This window comes from Apium graveolens, chromosome 10, assembly GCF_009905375.1.
Source record: "Apium graveolens cultivar Ventura chromosome 10, ASM990537v1, whole genome shotgun sequence".
In the NCBI taxonomy this organism is placed as follows: domain Eukaryota; kingdom Viridiplantae; phylum Streptophyta; class Magnoliopsida; order Apiales; family Apiaceae; genus Apium; species Apium graveolens.
The window spans coordinates 181,925,751-181,942,896 of NC_133656.1; the positions used below are offsets into that span (position 1 = coordinate 181,925,751).

The following is a 17,146-nucleotide window of genomic DNA, read 5'->3' on the forward strand; positions in this document are numbered from 1 at the left end:
CAAGAGTATACGTTCAACCAGATCATTACAGTGTCGACCTACTCCAGAAGAAGTACATAATGACAAATTATACTTCACTTACTAAACCTATTGAAGTACTCAAATTAGAAAAATGTGCAGGGTTGATGATCTCTTGGAAATATCAGATGGTGAGCCTGATTGTGAAAAGACTGTACTGAATGTCAACCAAATAAAAGCTTTGCAGGACAAGGATATTTAGGTTATCAACAATAATATACTTTAATTTCCACACCTCTAAAGATCATTTTTACTTTATTTTCTTTGTGTTAGGAAATAAATAACACACAGAGGGGGGGGGGTGAATGTGTTTTACTGTTTTTAGGCTTTTCTTGAATGCTTTTGGCTTAATTGAACAAAGTAAATTTAATCTTGTAGAAATGTGTTACTGCAGGAATTTAAACATGCAAGAATAAGGAACACAGATCTTTTCAAAACTGACTTAATTTTGTATTAAAATTAAGAATGTTTTGCTACAAAATTTCTAGGCTCTTTGAAGTTAAAGAGCTTAGCTTCTTCTTGAGAGTGTTACAAGATTTCTTTCTCAATTATTTTTACTGACTAAGGACCAGTGTTAACTTTATAACTTAGTTAACTGCTGGTTTACACAGTGTGTAATAAGACATGCTATTAGCTTTTCTAAATTGTCACTTGTCATTTCTATTTATAGAAAAGTAGATCTTCCATTTCTAGATTAGCATATCTTTAGCATCCCGTGTTCACTTTAATCTTTCTCTGTCAGTTAATCTTCACTATTGATCTTGCACATTCTTCAAGCTTCTTTTTGTAGACTTGTCAATCCAGTTGTTGGATTGTTTGTTGATTGTTTATCTTGGATATTGAACTGATCTGCAACTTTGTACTTTGAGATTGTACCTCGAGATCTCCAGTTTAGGTCTATAAAACACTTGACATCTCGATAAGTATATTATCTTATCGAGATCTCTAGTACTCTATATTTAGTTTGTCTTGTAGAGGTTTCTAGTTCTCTATAAGAGATTTTTGACTTGTAGAGATCTTTAGTCTTCACATCTTCACTTTGACTTATCGCTAACTCTTAGTTCTCTAATAGCTTCTTGACGTGTCGATATCTCAAAGTTCTCTAGTCAAATTTAACTTTTCGATATCTCAAAGTTCTCAAGTCAAAATTTAACTTATCGATGTCTCTGAGTTCTCTAGTAAATTTTAACTTATCGATATCTCTGAGTTCTCTAATAGACTTAGACTTATCGATAACTCAGAGTTCTCTTATGAATTTAGACTTGTCGATAACTCTGAGTTCTCTAGTGAAGAAATGACTTATCGATATCTCCAATCTTCAGTTCTTCAATTTGGCTTGTCGATATATCTGAGTTCTCTAGTAGCTTTCCTGACTTCTCGATAAGCCATTCTGGAGTTCTCGAATGACTTCTCTATAACATTAAATCTGTGACTTGTAGAGATCTTGACTTAGAATATTTTTCTCCAAACATATTTATTCAACTCCAAGCTTCTTTAAGATTCTCCTGAGGCATGATCTTCTTGATCTTCTTCCAGATAGAATCCTTAGGCTTGATACTATTTCAGAAAAAAGACTCAAGTCTACTCCTTTGACATTTTTACAGACTTAAAATGTTACAAGTACAAAATACATATTAAGATAACAATAAAACTTACTTAGGGTTGGCCGCAAGCTTAGCTGATTACCAAAAATAACATTTCATTAATCTCCTCCTTAGATCAGATGTCCATTTGGCTTGCTTCATACTTTGATCAGGGTCACTAATGATATTGTTATCTCCAGTGATCTTTGATATCATCACTTATATTTTACAATCTCCCCCAACTTGTTCATTATGGAATTATGCACAAGTTCTGATTGATGATGTTAAAACTCTAACTAAATGTAGAAGTCAATCTCCCCGTCTTGTCTTCTTTTGTGAGTTGCATTTAGATTTGCTTTTCTCTCCCCCTATCAAGAAAAGAATATTATTATCTGCAAATATCCATTAGCTGTTTTGGCATTTAGATATATTCTCCCCCTTTTTGACATTATCTCTAGGTAGAAAGATCTAGCTAGATGCACATTGTTCAAACTTTTGAAATTGTCCATTTTAGAACACTATCAGCAGCTTCAAGCTTCAGTGAGATCTGTAGTGATGAGTTCATCAAGTAGAATAGGAGTTTCACTTAGATCTGCAGAAGAAATCTGTCAGTAAAAAAGTCCCAAGCTCTCTGTTCTTTTGAATAAGTAGTCTCACTACTTCTCACAACACTAATCTCATGACTTTTAAGAGTCAGAGTTTACTCACAAGGATTACTAAATCCAGACACTCATCTACCTCTCCTTTTGCCGGGAAGGATCCTGCCTCTCTTATTTTCTGTTTTTCTCTCAATCTTTTCTCTCATCCTCACATGAAAGGCTCAATTATTGTTTGACTTACAGAAATAAGAGGTGACTGAGAAGAGTTGTCTGTGATCATATGATTACGGGTAATCCATATAGGTCTTATCATACTCATTTTATCAGAAGAGGGATTACCAGTTTGAGGTTGTGAAGTGGACGGTTCATCAGAAATACCTATGACTAGGGTCACAGTTTAATTCACAGATTGCTCTGTGATTTTGACAATGTGTTTTCCTCCGCTTATAGTGGGAACCTCCAATTAAATTGGAGGGGATTTGAATGGGTTACTCTCATGTACACCAGCCTCAAACCCTTGTGGGTCTTGCAACACACTGACACTTAAATGTGTTATACTTGCCTTTCTCATGACAGTATCATAGACGATTGTACTTTTAGCTTCAACTGCTAAGGCAACTTTTGCTAGAGTTATGAGGGGAATTGTTGTTAGGGCGAAATCACGCACTAATATTCACGCAAGTATACGCGTTCGCAAGTAATATAGAATACTTTCTAGTTCGTTCCCTCAGAGACTCAGACTAATTTATTGTCTAATTAAACTCACTCACCAATGTATGATTACTTCTCAATGTTAAGATAACACTTAAAATTGTTGATCAAATATTAACTATAATTAACTACTTAATTAACCACTTAACTAACACTTCAATTTATCAATAATAAAACACTCATGAGATCACAACTTCATTATTACTTCCTTCTATAGCCATAGTTATTACCTTTAGCATGTGACAGTGATGATATTAATCGAATAACACGAAACTGATAAAAGCCAACTTTCATTGTACTAATACCATTCTACCAAACATCCACAATTAAGATAGAAGTTGAATAGTCATCAATTATGTTGAGTTCCTATATGTCTACAGAAATTGACAACACAACGATTTAAGCACAAGTTATTCCTTTTGATTACATAGGGCAAATAAAACTGTTAGAGTTACCCACTAATCATGCACAACGTACATGAACCTATGCTAGCATGGCAAGTTCTAAATCTCAAGATCCACCGTCGCTTCACAAGAGATTAACACCCTATCTTATATGTTCGCGACGCACATAAGACGAATACGCACAACCAATACTAGATATCATGCAATCATCACACACTAAAGTATTAAACAATTAACTAGAGAATTTCATAATAAATTCGTTGCAACCCCATGATCACGATTAGCCCATAATAGAACTTATCGCCATCATGGGTTCATATGAAATCATGATAAACAAACACAAGAAAATATCAACTAAACTGATTATATTAAAACAGAGTACGTCACAAGAGTAAATAAGTCAAAGCAAGAAAACTAGCATCCAACGTTACAACGAAACAAGAATCACAAGAATATATGCTTCCTCTTCGTTGCTGTGTGCTAAATCGGTCTTCTTCCTTATCTCCTTCGCTTCTTGCAAAACACAATCTAAAACATAATCTCCTCTTAATACTCTGTGAAAAACGTCTCAAATCTACTTATATAATAGTCCCATAAAACTCAGATTACATAGAAGTTGGAAGCCAAACAGAAGTAGAAGTCTAAAACAATATATTTTTTTCCCAGACCCTGCGCGGCCGCTCAGCATTTCTGCGCGGGCGCGCAAGGCTGCTGCGCGGCCGCTCAGCATTGCTGCGCGGGCGCGCAGGACCCTACTGGAAAATTTCCAGGTTTCCTCCGTTTCTTCGCCGTAATCTGCCCGTTCTTTTCCTCTCGCAATGGTGAACATATGCCAAGGCTTATTCTTGATGATTCCTTCTCCGAAATGCAACTAATACCCTGAAATGCATAAACACTAGAAAAACGCATCAAATACACAAAATACTTGATTTCAAGACACCAATTTAAGCCATCTTAAGATGTTCTAAGTGGTATAAAATGCCACTTATCACACCCCCAAACTTAAATCGATGCTTGTTCTCAAGCGTCACAGACTCAAAAACAAATAAAAAATATGCATGAATGCAATCTAATTGAAAATACAACGATCCCCCTTACTACAATTAACCAACCAATTTGTCACGTCTCAACGAATGCAGTTAGACATTAAAGATCAATAAACTCATGCAAACGGATATACAGCCAGAAACGTGGTGTGTGCAAATGCTTAACAGATATGCTTCGGAACTAGACAATTTACTATGACTAGACTATCCTCAAGGCAATCCTACGATTATACAAAGAATAAAAATTCTAGGCACAAAGTGATATACAACACTACAAGAACTTTGGAGCTTACTACGGAATCGTGCTTTTTATTTACAACTCAAATGCTTATTTGACCGTGCAATGAGTGAGGTCCACAAAAGACTTATACAATGGTATCCATGTAACGAGCGTTAGGTTAGCGGATCCCAGACTCTAAAAGCCTTAGGTCACTAGGCACAAAGTCCCCTAAGAACTTAATAACTCGAATACCAAAGAGCCCACTCTTGATCAATTACGCAATTTTTTTTTTTTTTATAACTCTGAGCAAGTGCGTTTCGCTCCATCTTGCTCAACCCTAGACTACTCGCATAACATGCGAGCCGGCTACTAGCCATTTGACGCCTAGCCACAACTAGCAACAAATTCCATTTTTACTCCATTTTTTTTTCTTTTTCATGCCTTTACCACTAAGAACCTATTATCAAATTCTAAGCATAATAAATAGATTATCCTCGAAAATAATCAGATCATAACAACAATCTAGTCCTTCAGCATTCTCTAAGACTTAGTGACAATACAAGTGCTTCTAGCATGCATATCAACCTACACAACTTAATATCACTTTAATGCTATCACTACACTCGCATCAATATCACAATTCAGTCGATAAATCATTGCAAAAGGGATCATGGTATATGCATGAGCTATATGATATGACAAACAAATAAAGCTATATATAAAAAAAAACTATATGGCAAAAATTATGCAACTATATGAACTAACTATCATGAATATGCAACCATATGACACACACAAAATATTCCTTAACTACCACCCCCAAACTTAAAATCTTCACTGTCCCCAGTGAAGGTAGTAGAAAGGAACACAAGGTATACCTATTCGGAGTCATCATCATCATCACCCTCAGTGGGTGGAGTATCAGGCGGCGGGTATGCAGAGTCCTCACCAAAAACTGGCCACTGGATATCAGCTCCAAGGCCTCGAAAAGCAGTCCCTAACGCAAGGGTGAGCTCCTGAGCAAACCTGCTCTGTGTCTCATACATGGCATCCATCCGCCGTGAAAGCCTCCTATACTGGGCATTACCCATCCCAGCACCCTCCCGAGCTCTCGAAGAACTAGCCTCACCACGCCCTGGCCTGGCCATAGTAGCACCTCATGCTGGACGCCCTCCTGGAAGACGATAACCCAGCCCATACTCCTCAGGCTCACCACCGGTCCACTCCTGCATCCCATTCAGAGTGCCAGAATCTATAGGAGCTGCTGGCAACTGCAACTGCTCATGAGCCGGCCAGTTCACTCCTACTGCACGGCATAGCTTTGTAACCGTGGATGCATAAGGGATGTTCATATGCTTTGCTCCCCTCAAAAACTTCAGAATTCCTTGGTAGATAAACTCACCAAGGTCCACATAGTATTCCTCATTCAGAATTCCCCACAACAACTGTGCTCTCTCAACTGTGACCTCGTGTGCATGTGAAGAAGGCAAAATATTAGCACATATAAATGCGTTCCATGCACGGGCATACCTGTTCATGGCGATCGCCGGAAAGTGACGATACTCATTATTGGCTGGACTGCGGTTCCAAACTGTGCCCGGTCGACAGAGAGTCGCACAAATCAAATCCAAGTCAAAATCCTCAGCAATGTTTTCATTCCAGTTCTCCTCCTCGGGCTTCCTCTCTCGCTGTCCAATCACTCGGCGAATCGCCGCAGGATGATAATCAACCGTCAGCCCACGAACTACAGAAAACCCATTCTTTTCAGCCTTCGCGTTCGCGTAGAACTCGCGAACAACACTTATCGGTACTGCTTCGGGTGACTCACAAAAAGCTATCCACCCCTTCTCTGCAATCATGGGCAACAACTCACCATCCCTCCCTGATGGTAAAAACCCCCTCTCCTTCAGAATCGGCTTCCCCAACAGCCTAGTGTACTCCTCCTCCGCGGCTCTGTCAGTTAACCGAGGCCTTGCAGCAGTACCCCTTGATGAATCAACAGTAGGAACTGTGCTGCTGCTGTCAATAGTGCGTGCTCTCTTAGGTGCCATTGATTTGTGAATAAAAGTGTGTAAGAACTGATTTTTTGATGTTTATGAGAGGGTTTAATTGTAGGAAGTTGTGGAAGATATGTAGGATAGGTGTATGTATATATAGGGTGTGGAGTAGGTTAAATTAGATTAGGAGTGGGGTTGAGGGATAAAATCATGGGTTAATGGGAAAAGAATTCGTGGGTTTATGGGCTGTAATGGGTTTTTGTGTTTTTTTTTTTCTAAACTGTAAAAAAAAAATTTCTGGAACTCGACCCCTGCGCGGCCGCTCAGCATTTCTGCGCGGGTGCGCAGCAGGCTACGCGGCCGCTCAGCATAGCTGCGCGGGCGCGCAGAGGGTCTCTGGAATTTTTTTTTTCAGCCCCTGTTTTCTGATTTTTTTGTGTTTTTGGATAGGTTATTAACTTCTAAGGGTTCCTGTAACAACAATTCATGGGTTGCCTCCCACACAGTGCTTCTTTTTCGTCATTAGCTTGACGTTCCGTACCTTTCTCACGTAGTCAACAAAATGGCACTAACCACCTCTCGGTTTGCCATGTCCCCATAGTAGTGCTTCAACCGCTGACCGTTAACCTTGAATGCTTGGTCTGAATCATTCTCAAAAATTTCCACCGCTCCATGTGGAAACACAGTTTTGACAATAAAAGGTCCAGACCACCTTGATTTCAACTTCCCAGGAAAAAGTCGAAGCCGAGAGTTGAATAACAGAACTTGTTGCCCTGGCACAAACAACTTAGGATGTAGCTTCCTATCGTGCCACCTCTTCACCTTTTCCTTGTACATTTTGTTATTCTCGTACGCTTGAAGTCGAAATTCATCAAGTTCATTAAGCTGAAGCATTCTTTTCTTACCAGCTGCATCTAAATCCAGGTTCAATTTCTTCAATGCCCAGTAGGCCTTATGCTCAAGCTCCGCCGGTAGATGACATCCCTTACCGTACACCAACTGAAATGGTGACATCCCAAGTGGAGTTTTGTATGCTGTTCTGTAAGCCCAAACAGCTTCATCGAGCTTTAAAGACCAATCCTTCCTTGACGGACAAACAACCTTCTCTAGAATGCGCTTTATCTCTCTGTTAGACACTTCCGCTTGACCATTTGTTTACGGATGATAGGTAGTAGCTACTCGATGATTCACATTATAACGCTGCATCATAGAAGTGAACTTACGGTTGCAAAAATGCGATCCTTCATCACTTATGATTACCCGAGGTGTTCCAAACCTTGTGAAAATTTGCTTATGAAGAAAATTTAGCACTGCCTTTGCATCATTTGTCGGTAAAGCTTTAACTTCGACCCATTTTGAGACATAATCGACTGCCAGCAAGATGTACTGATTATTGCAAGATGAGATAAAAGGCCCCATGAAATCGATTCCCCATACATCAAAGACCTCGACTTCAAGCATCACATTTAATGGCATCTCATCCTTCCTTGACAAATTTCCTACTCTTTGGCAACGATCACACCTTAAAACAAACTGATGAGCATCCTTGAACAAGGTGGGCCAGAAAAAACCTGCTTGCAGAATACGAGCTGCCGTCTTCTCACCTCCATATTGTCCACCATAAACCGTGGAATGGCAGTCTCGTAATATCCCCCCCGTCTCACAGAATGGGATACATCTCCTGATGATCTGGTCAGCTCCCTGTCTAAACAAATATGGTTCATCCCACATATACCACTTCACCTCATGCAGAAACTTCTTCTTTTGCGCGGATGTCAAATTAGGAGGCATTATATTGCTGACAAGATAGTTTATAATATCTGCAAACCATGGTTCTTCCTCCTGAATTGCAAACAACTGCTCATCCGGAAAAGATTCATTGATTAACGTCCTATCTTGTGAAGTAGAATCGGGATTCTCCAACCTAGAGAGATGGTCAGCTACTTGATTCTCGGTACCTTTTCTATCTTTGATCTCTAACTCAAATTCCTGAAGTAAAAGCACCCAACGAATGAGTCTCGGCTTCGAATCCTTCTTAGAAACCAGATAGCGAATAGCTGCATGATCAGTGAATACTGTCACTTTCGTACCAAGCAGATAAGATCGAAATTTCTCAAAGCCAAAGACTATAGCCAAAAGCTCCTGCTCAGTAGTGGTGTAGTTCAATTGGGCCCCATTTAAAGTTTTACTCGCATAGTAGACCACATGGAAGAGATTTTTCTTGCGATGTCCCAGAACTGCACCTACCGTATAGTCACTCGCATCACACATCATCTCAAATGGTTCTGTCCAATCTGGTGCTGTAATAACTGGTGCCGTGATCAAACTCTCCTTGAGAGTCTCGAATGCTGCCAAACATTCATCATCAAATTTGAAAGGCACATCTTTCTCAAGTAAATTGCACAACGGCTTAGATATCTTTGAAAAGTCCTTGATGAATCGCCGATAAAAACCCGCATGACCGAGAAAATTACGGATTCCTTTCACTGAATTAGGTGGGGGAAGATTTTCAATGACTCCCACCTTGGCCTTGTCCACCTCCAGACCTTTGCTAGAGACCTTATGCCCAAGGATAATGTCTTCACGCACCATAAAATGACATTTCTCCCAATTAAGCACCAAATTAGTTTCCACGCATCTTTTGAGTACGGCGCGCAGATTATTCAAGCATTCATCATATGAGTGTCCAAAGACGGAGAAGTCATCCATAAACACTTCGACGTTATTTCCAATCATGTCAGAGAATATAGCCATCATACATCTCTGAAAGGTGGCCGGGGCGCCACATAACCCAAACGAAACTCTTCGAAAAGCAAATGTGCCAAATGAACAAGTGAAGGTAGTCTTTTCCTGATCCTCTGGTGCAATACAAATCTGATTATACCCGGAATACCCATCCAGAAGACAAAAATACTCATGTCCCGCCAATCTGTCAAGCATTTGATCAATGAATGGGAGAGGGAAGTGATCCTTTCTTGTGGCTTTGTTCAATTTTCTATAATCCATGCATACTCTCCATCCTGTAACTGTTCAAGTAGGGATGAGCTCATTCTTTTCATTTGCGACCACAGTGATACCTCCCTTCTTAGGAACACATTGTACAGGGCTCACCCACGAGCTGTCAGAAATAGGATAAATGATGCCTGCATCTAGCCATTTCAGAATTTCTTTCTTCACCACCTCCTTCATGATCGGGTTCAGTCTTCGCTGCTGTTCCACAGTTGGATTACTACCTTCCTCTAACAGAATTTTATGCATACAATATGAAGGACTTATCCCCTTGATGTCTGTTATAGTCCATCCTATAGCCGATTTGAATTCTCTCAAAATCCTTAAGAGCTTGTCTTCCTCACTACCTGAAAGGTCAGCTGAAATAATAACAGGTAACGTAGATGAATCACCTAAAAAGGCATACCTCAAGTGTTCAGGTAATGGTTTGAGCTCCAAGGTAGGTGCTTCCTCTATTGATGGTTTGAGTTTCCCTTCAGCGTTCTTGAGGTCAGAAGTACCAAGAGATTCAAATGGTATATCTAGCTTTCGCTTCCAGGGAGAAGCGTTCAGATATTGTAATTGCTCGTTGCTATCTTCATCATCACTGTCAAATTCCCCCACTAAGGCCTTTTCCAATGCATCAGACATTAGCATGTGATCGAGTTCCGAAGTAACCGCAGAATCAATCACATCCACTTTTAAGCACTCCTCATCTTCTGTAGGGAATTTCATTGCCTTGAATACGTTGAAGGTCACATCCTGATCTTGAACCCGCATAGTAAGTTCCCCTTTTTGCACATCTATCAAGGTACGGCCAGTCGCCAAGAAAGGCCTCCCCAAGATTATGGGAATCTTTTTATCTTCCTCAAAATCCAGAATAACAAAATCAGCAGGAAAGAAGAGCTTATCCACCTTGACGAGCACATCCTCAACTATGCCCCTTGGGTAAGTAATGGAACGGTCCGCCAATTGTAGCGACATGTATGTGGGTTTTGGATCAGGCAGGTCCAGCTTTTTAAAGATCGACAACGGCATCAGATTAATGCTTGCTCCCAAATCACAAAGGCACTTGTCAAAAGTTAGATTGCCAATGGTGCAAGGAATGGTGAAGCTTCCTGGATCTTTCAGTTTTGGTGGTAACTTTTGTTGCAGAACCGCGCTGCATTCTTCCGTGAGAGCAACGGTTTCAAGGTCATCCAGTTTCACCTTCCTTGAAGAATAGTCTTCATAAACTTCGCATAACTAGGCATTTGTTCTAGAGCCTCAGCGAAAGGTATATTGATGTGAAGTTTCTTGAACACCTCCAGAAACTTCCCGAACTGTCTATCCAGCTTTTGTTGCTGCAATCTCTTAGGAAAAGGTGGTGGAGGATAGAGCTGTTTCTCCCCTGTATTAGCCTCAGGCAGAGTGTGTTCAACAGTAGTCTTCCTTGGTTCCGCCGCTTTCTCCCTTTGCTTAGATTCTTCATCTCTAACTTCAGCTTCGACTTCTTTTGCCTTTTCAGCATCAGCTACTTTTCCAGACCTTAAGGTAATAGCCTTGACTTGCTCTTTGGCTTCCTTCCTTCCTGGTACTTCCGTGTCACTGGGAAGAGTGCCAGGTTGACGATTGAGCACTGCATTGGCTAATTGACCGATTTGATTTTCCAAGGTCTTGATAGAAACCGCCTGACTCTTGGACAACAGCTTAAGTTCCTCAAAATCAGCACTAGTAGGTGCAGCTACACTTCCCTGTTGAGGATATGATTGCCTTGTAGCATACTGCTGTGGTTGCTGGAATCCAGGTGGGTTAAACTGTTTACTCACTCCTTGCTGATATGGTGGCTGAATAGCATTCTGATTATTTCCCCAGCTGAAATTTGGATGATTTCTGTTGTTAGGATGATAGGTCGCTGGCACAGGCTGCTGTTGTCGCTGATAATTATTCACATACTGAACAGATTCATTGACAAGAGAACACTGATCCGTAGCATGAGAACCTGCACAAAGCTCACAAACCATAGCTATTTGATTAACTCCGTACGTAGCCAAAGAATCAACCTTCATTGATAGCGCTTGGAGCTGGGCTGCAATAGCGGTGGCTGCATCAACTTCCAGAATACCTGCTACCTTGCCTGATGTCATCCTCTGAGTTGGGTTTTGATGCTCATTTGCAGCCATCGTCTCGATAAGATTATACGCCTCAGTATAGCTTTTAGCCCATAAGGCGCCTCCAGCTGCTGCATCGAGCATGGGCCGAGATTGGGCCCCCAAACCATTATAAAAACCAGTGATTACCATCCAATCCGGCATTCCATGATGTGGACATTTTCTCAACATTTCCTTGTAGCGTTCCCAAGGCTCGCACATAGATTCTGTAGGTTGCTGCGCAAACTGAGTAAGAGCACTCCTCATAGCAGCAGTCTTTGCCATTGGATAAAACTTCACCAGAAACTTTTGCGCAAGATCTTGCCATGTAGTGATGGACCCAGCTGGTTCAGAATGTAACCAGTCTTTAGCTTTATCCCTCAGTAAGAATGGGAAAAGCCTCAACTTGATAGCCTCATCAGTCACGCCATTATACTTAAAAGTGCTGCAGATCTCGACAAAATTCCTTATGTGCATGTTGGGGTCTTCAGTTGCCGCTCCTCCAAAAGAAACAGAATTCTGCACCATCTGAATAGTGCCCGGCTTGATTTCAAAGGTGTTAGCTTGAATAGCCGGATGAAGGATGCTTGACTGAATGTCATCAATTTTAGGCCGAGAAAAATCCATAAGAGCTGGATCAGCTTGAACAATACGATCTCCCATGTTTACTGGTTCTTTCTGCTCAGTTCCTGAATCCGAATCCTCAAAATCTAACTTCTCCGGGGTATCAAGAACTTCGTCTTTCTCCTCAGCTGTATCTAAGGTCCTCTTGCGAGCACGAGAATGAGTTTACATAAACGGTTGCTAAAGTACCTGAAACACAACCGAAAAGAATAATTAACTACTACATCCTAATCACTGAGTCCTAATGACCAATGATGGTAAGTACATAAACTAAACAAATACGCCGAGTCCCCGGCAGCGGCGCCAAAAACTTGTTAGGGCGAAATCACGCACTAATATTCATGCAAGTATACGCGTTCGCAAGTAATATAGAATACTTTCTAGTTCGTTCCCTCAGAGACTCAGACTAATTTATTGTCTAATTAAACTCACTCACCAATGTATGATTACTTCTCAATGTTAAGATAACACTTAAAATTGTTGATCAAATATTAACTATAATTAACTACTTAATTAACCACTTAACTAACACTTCAATTTATCAATAATAAAACACTCATGAGATCACAACTTCATTATTACTTCCTTCTATAGCCATAGTTATTACCTTTAGCATGTGACAATGATGATATTAATCGAATAACACGAAACTGATAAAAGCCAACTTTCATTGTACTAATACCATTCTACCAAACATCCACAATTAAGATAGAAGTTGAATAGTCATCAATTATGTTGAGTTCCTATATGTCTACAGAAATTGACAACACAACGATTTAAGCACAAGTTATTCATTTTGATTACATAGGGCAAATAAAACTGTTAGAGTTACCCACTAATCATGCACAACGTACATGAACCTATGCTAGCATGGCAAGTTCTAAATCTCAAGATCCACCGTCGCTTCACAAGAGATTAACACCCTATCTTATATGTTCGCGACGCACATAAGACGAATACGCACAACCAATACTAGATATCATGCAATCATCACACACTAAAGTATTAAACAATTAACTAGAGAATTTCATAATAAATCCGTTGCAACCCCATGATCATGATTAGCCCATAATAGAACTTATCGCCATCATGGGTTCATATGAAATCATGATAAACAAACACAAGAAAATATCAACTAAACTGATTATATTAAAACAGAGTACGTCACAAGAGTAAATAAGTCAAAGCAAGAAAACTAGCATCCAACGTTATAACGAAACAAGAATCACAAGAATATATGCTTCCTCTTCGTTGCTGTGTGCTAAATCGGTCTTCTTCCTTATCTCCTTCGCTTCTTGCAAAACACAATCTAAAACATAATCTCCTCTTAATACTCTGTGAAAAACGTCTCAAATCTACTTATATAATAGTCCCATAAAACTCAGATTACATAGAAGTTGGAAGCCAAACAAAAGTAGAAGTCTAAAACAATATATTTTTTCCCCGACCCTGCGCGGCCGCTCAGCATTTCTGCGCGGGCGCGCAAGGCTGCTGCGCGGCCGCTCAGCATTGCTGCGCGGGCGCGCAGGACCCTACTGGAAAATTTCCAGGTTTGCTCCGTTTCTTCGCCGTAATTTGCCCGTTCTTTTCCTCTCGCAATGGTGAACACATGCCAAGGCTTATTCTTGATGATTCCTTCTCCGAAATGCAACTAATACCCTGAAATGCATAAACACTAGAAAAACGCATCAAATACACAAAATACTTGATTTCAAGACACCAATTTAAGCCATTTTAAGACGTTCTAAGTGGTATAAAATGCCACTTATCAATTGTTCCTTCTTGAGGAACCTCCAATTGAATTGGAGAGGATTTAGATAGCTTCCCCTCAGGAGTACTACCTTCAAACCTTTCAGTCTGTGAAGACTGTTTTGCACATGAAGGTGCATTAGTGATATTCATGGGATCTTCAGTGAAAACTGATGAATTTTCAATGTTTGTGGTGGTTTCTTTTCTCAAACAACAAAAACAACTGAAGAATATTTTGAAGTTCTAGTCCTTTTATAAAACAGGTTTCTTTTGAGAGTCCCCTGAGTGATATTGTGTTTGAGTTTGTGTTTGTGTTGCTGTGCCTGAGTGAACTGCAATTTGGTTTTGAAATGTTTTAGCTGCAGTTTAGCACAAATACCTGTTGACTGATTATCTGAATTTCATGTTGTTGTCTGAATAGATTGTGTTGGACCTGTAATGTAACAGCCCGCACTTCCGGACTATTAAATCTAAATCAAAACTAATACAGAATCCAGTTAATAAACCGAAATTCTATTACAAAGGTGTCTATTACAGAAGCGCAGCTAACGGAAGCGATCCAAAAGTCAATCTACTCCAATTCTAAGTCCTCGCACTCCAATGTTATCCAACTCGAATCTTAAACGAAACCTGAAATATTAAAAGGATGAGCTACAAAGCCCAGCAAGTACAAAATGACTAACTATTTAACCGAAAAATAATGGGTGTTTCAATAAAATATTTTTTTTCAAAACAATAATAATTTTGTAAAAAAAATTCTAAAGTAGATCCAACCCAAAGTTTTATATTTTAAAATTCAGAATTTAAAACAGAGCAGAATTTATAATAGAGTAAAACATAATGAAACAGAGCGAAACGATAATTCTTATAAATACCACAGTCTTGATCTACGACCATACTTTGCCAGTGGCCGACATCTTATTCTTATTCTTATTCTTTATACCATACTTTTCCAGTGGTCGGCATATAAAGTTCAATAATTACGCGCCCTTAATAGGTATCTAAAGTTGTACACTTGTGTGCCTACTAAAGGTATTTAAGGCTAGTTCCGGAACTATAACATAAATTACGAACGGGTTCGAATACGTAGAGACCGGATTTTAAAAGATTCTCGTATCTTATTTCTTATACAGTTCGAAATAGAATTCTAATATCTTATATGAAATTCGAAAATTAGAGTATCAAAACTTTTCTGAAAATAAAAGTAAGTCAAAAAGTACTTACCTCAAAGCCTGATCAGATCTGAATATAGCCTTTTTGACTCTCTAAACGACATTTTATTGAAAAATACGAAATTCGAAAGTTGTAGATAATGAAAAGACCTTTCCGAAAAGTCTAGAATCAACAAATTCTGACTTACGATAAATTTTCTACGAATTTTACAAGACTACTGATTTATGTTGAGAAGAGCCCTACGAATTTTATGAATAAAAATAAAGAAGGCGAATATGGTGTATTTATAACAATACAAAACTCTAAATCTTAACCTACAAGTTATCCATATTAGAATCTGATCCAAATTTTAGGCCCATTAGTCTGATTCAATTTTAAATCCTAGTCCTTATCTAATTTTAATACCTTTTATTCTATTATTCAATTATTAATCGAATTCTAAAAACTACAGGATATTACATGTAATGCATTAAACATATGTAATCTTTTTGGAGTTTAATTAGACATATGCATTGTAAGATATTTAGTTGCAAGCATTATTGCAGAAAAGATAATAATCAATTCAGTTATAAACACATAGCAATCATGACACAAACAGAAAAGAAAGAAAACAGAGGAGAAATTGAATTTTTATTAATAATAGAAACAGAGTACATGAAGATATAGATTTCAACAAGTGAATCCTAATCTTATCTACTCTAGTTTCTGCTTCATCTTTTCAGCCTCTATCCTCCTTGCCCGACGCTGGTATGCTCTGTACATGGAGTGTGCAAGAGAAATGATTCTCTCTTACAACTCCAGAGCAGCAAGGCGTTGCTGCTCAACCACCATGACACGTCTCTCCTGCTCTAGAGAGACTTCTCCCTCAAAGAATGGGAAGTTTATCTGATCGTCCCCCGAGAGTTCGTCAAAAACGTCGAGTGGAACATCAAAAGAGTGCATACGATCCCTTTGATGCGGACTTGAAGCTCAAAAGGGTCATAATAGACCCTATTGTCAACCAAGTGATGTGCTGGAAGATAAACACCGTTGTTGAGCGTGTGAAAAACGGGGACAGCCATTGGAGATAGATGAACAATAAGTGAGTTTTGAGGTCAGGATATTTGTTGAGAAAGAGAGCAGTGATGAATAATGAGGAGCAAAGGGTTTGAATTTATAGAAGGAGAAAAGAAAGAAACTAAGAGACTCTTGAGTTGCCCGGTTAATAAGTGTAATAATCACACGAACATACTTTACGAGTATCTAGACAGTTAGAATTGACTTAACTTCTAGTTACTATTCCCCATGCAAGTACTCAAGAATCTTAGTTCACTTTCTAGGTTAACTATTCCCCATGCAAATAAACAAGTACCCCTACACAAAAAGTAACCCTTCCTATCAGCAAAATATTTCACTAGCTAACTCATCAAAACAAATACTGATAAGGGATTATTTTGAATAAATTCAAAACACATAATTAGCATATAGTCAAATAAATTTAACCATTATCAGTATTCTCAAAACATCACATATAATGTACTAATCTACTTACATTGGACTAACATAATCCATATTAAAAAATTTGCACATAAGCACGCAAATGTGTCAATAAGTCTGAGTAATTATAGATAAAGTATGTCAAAAGTATTCTGCTGAACATAATTTATGTATTAAATTATCTCAGTTTTTCATACTTTTTGCTTCTTTTGATATGTTATTTATTAACTTCACATATTTAGGATATGAATTAATAAATATTCAGTTTGCTTAGAATTTTGAGAAATTCCAAGTTCAAATATGTATCGAGAAGTCTGGGTATTTATAGTAAGATTAAATGACTTGTCGAGAACTCAAAAATATGCGTTTAAAGTTTGTCTATCGAGAAGTCATTTTAAGAAATGAAATACATATCGAGAAGTCATTTTA

General features: G+C 38.9%; 1 pseudogene; it reads right to left on the reverse strand.

Annotated features, from left to right (window-relative positions):
- The window catches only part of LOC141691403 (uncharacterized), a 508,513-nt pseudogene that overhangs the window by 202,252 nt on the left and 289,115 nt on the right, over positions 1–17,146 (reverse strand).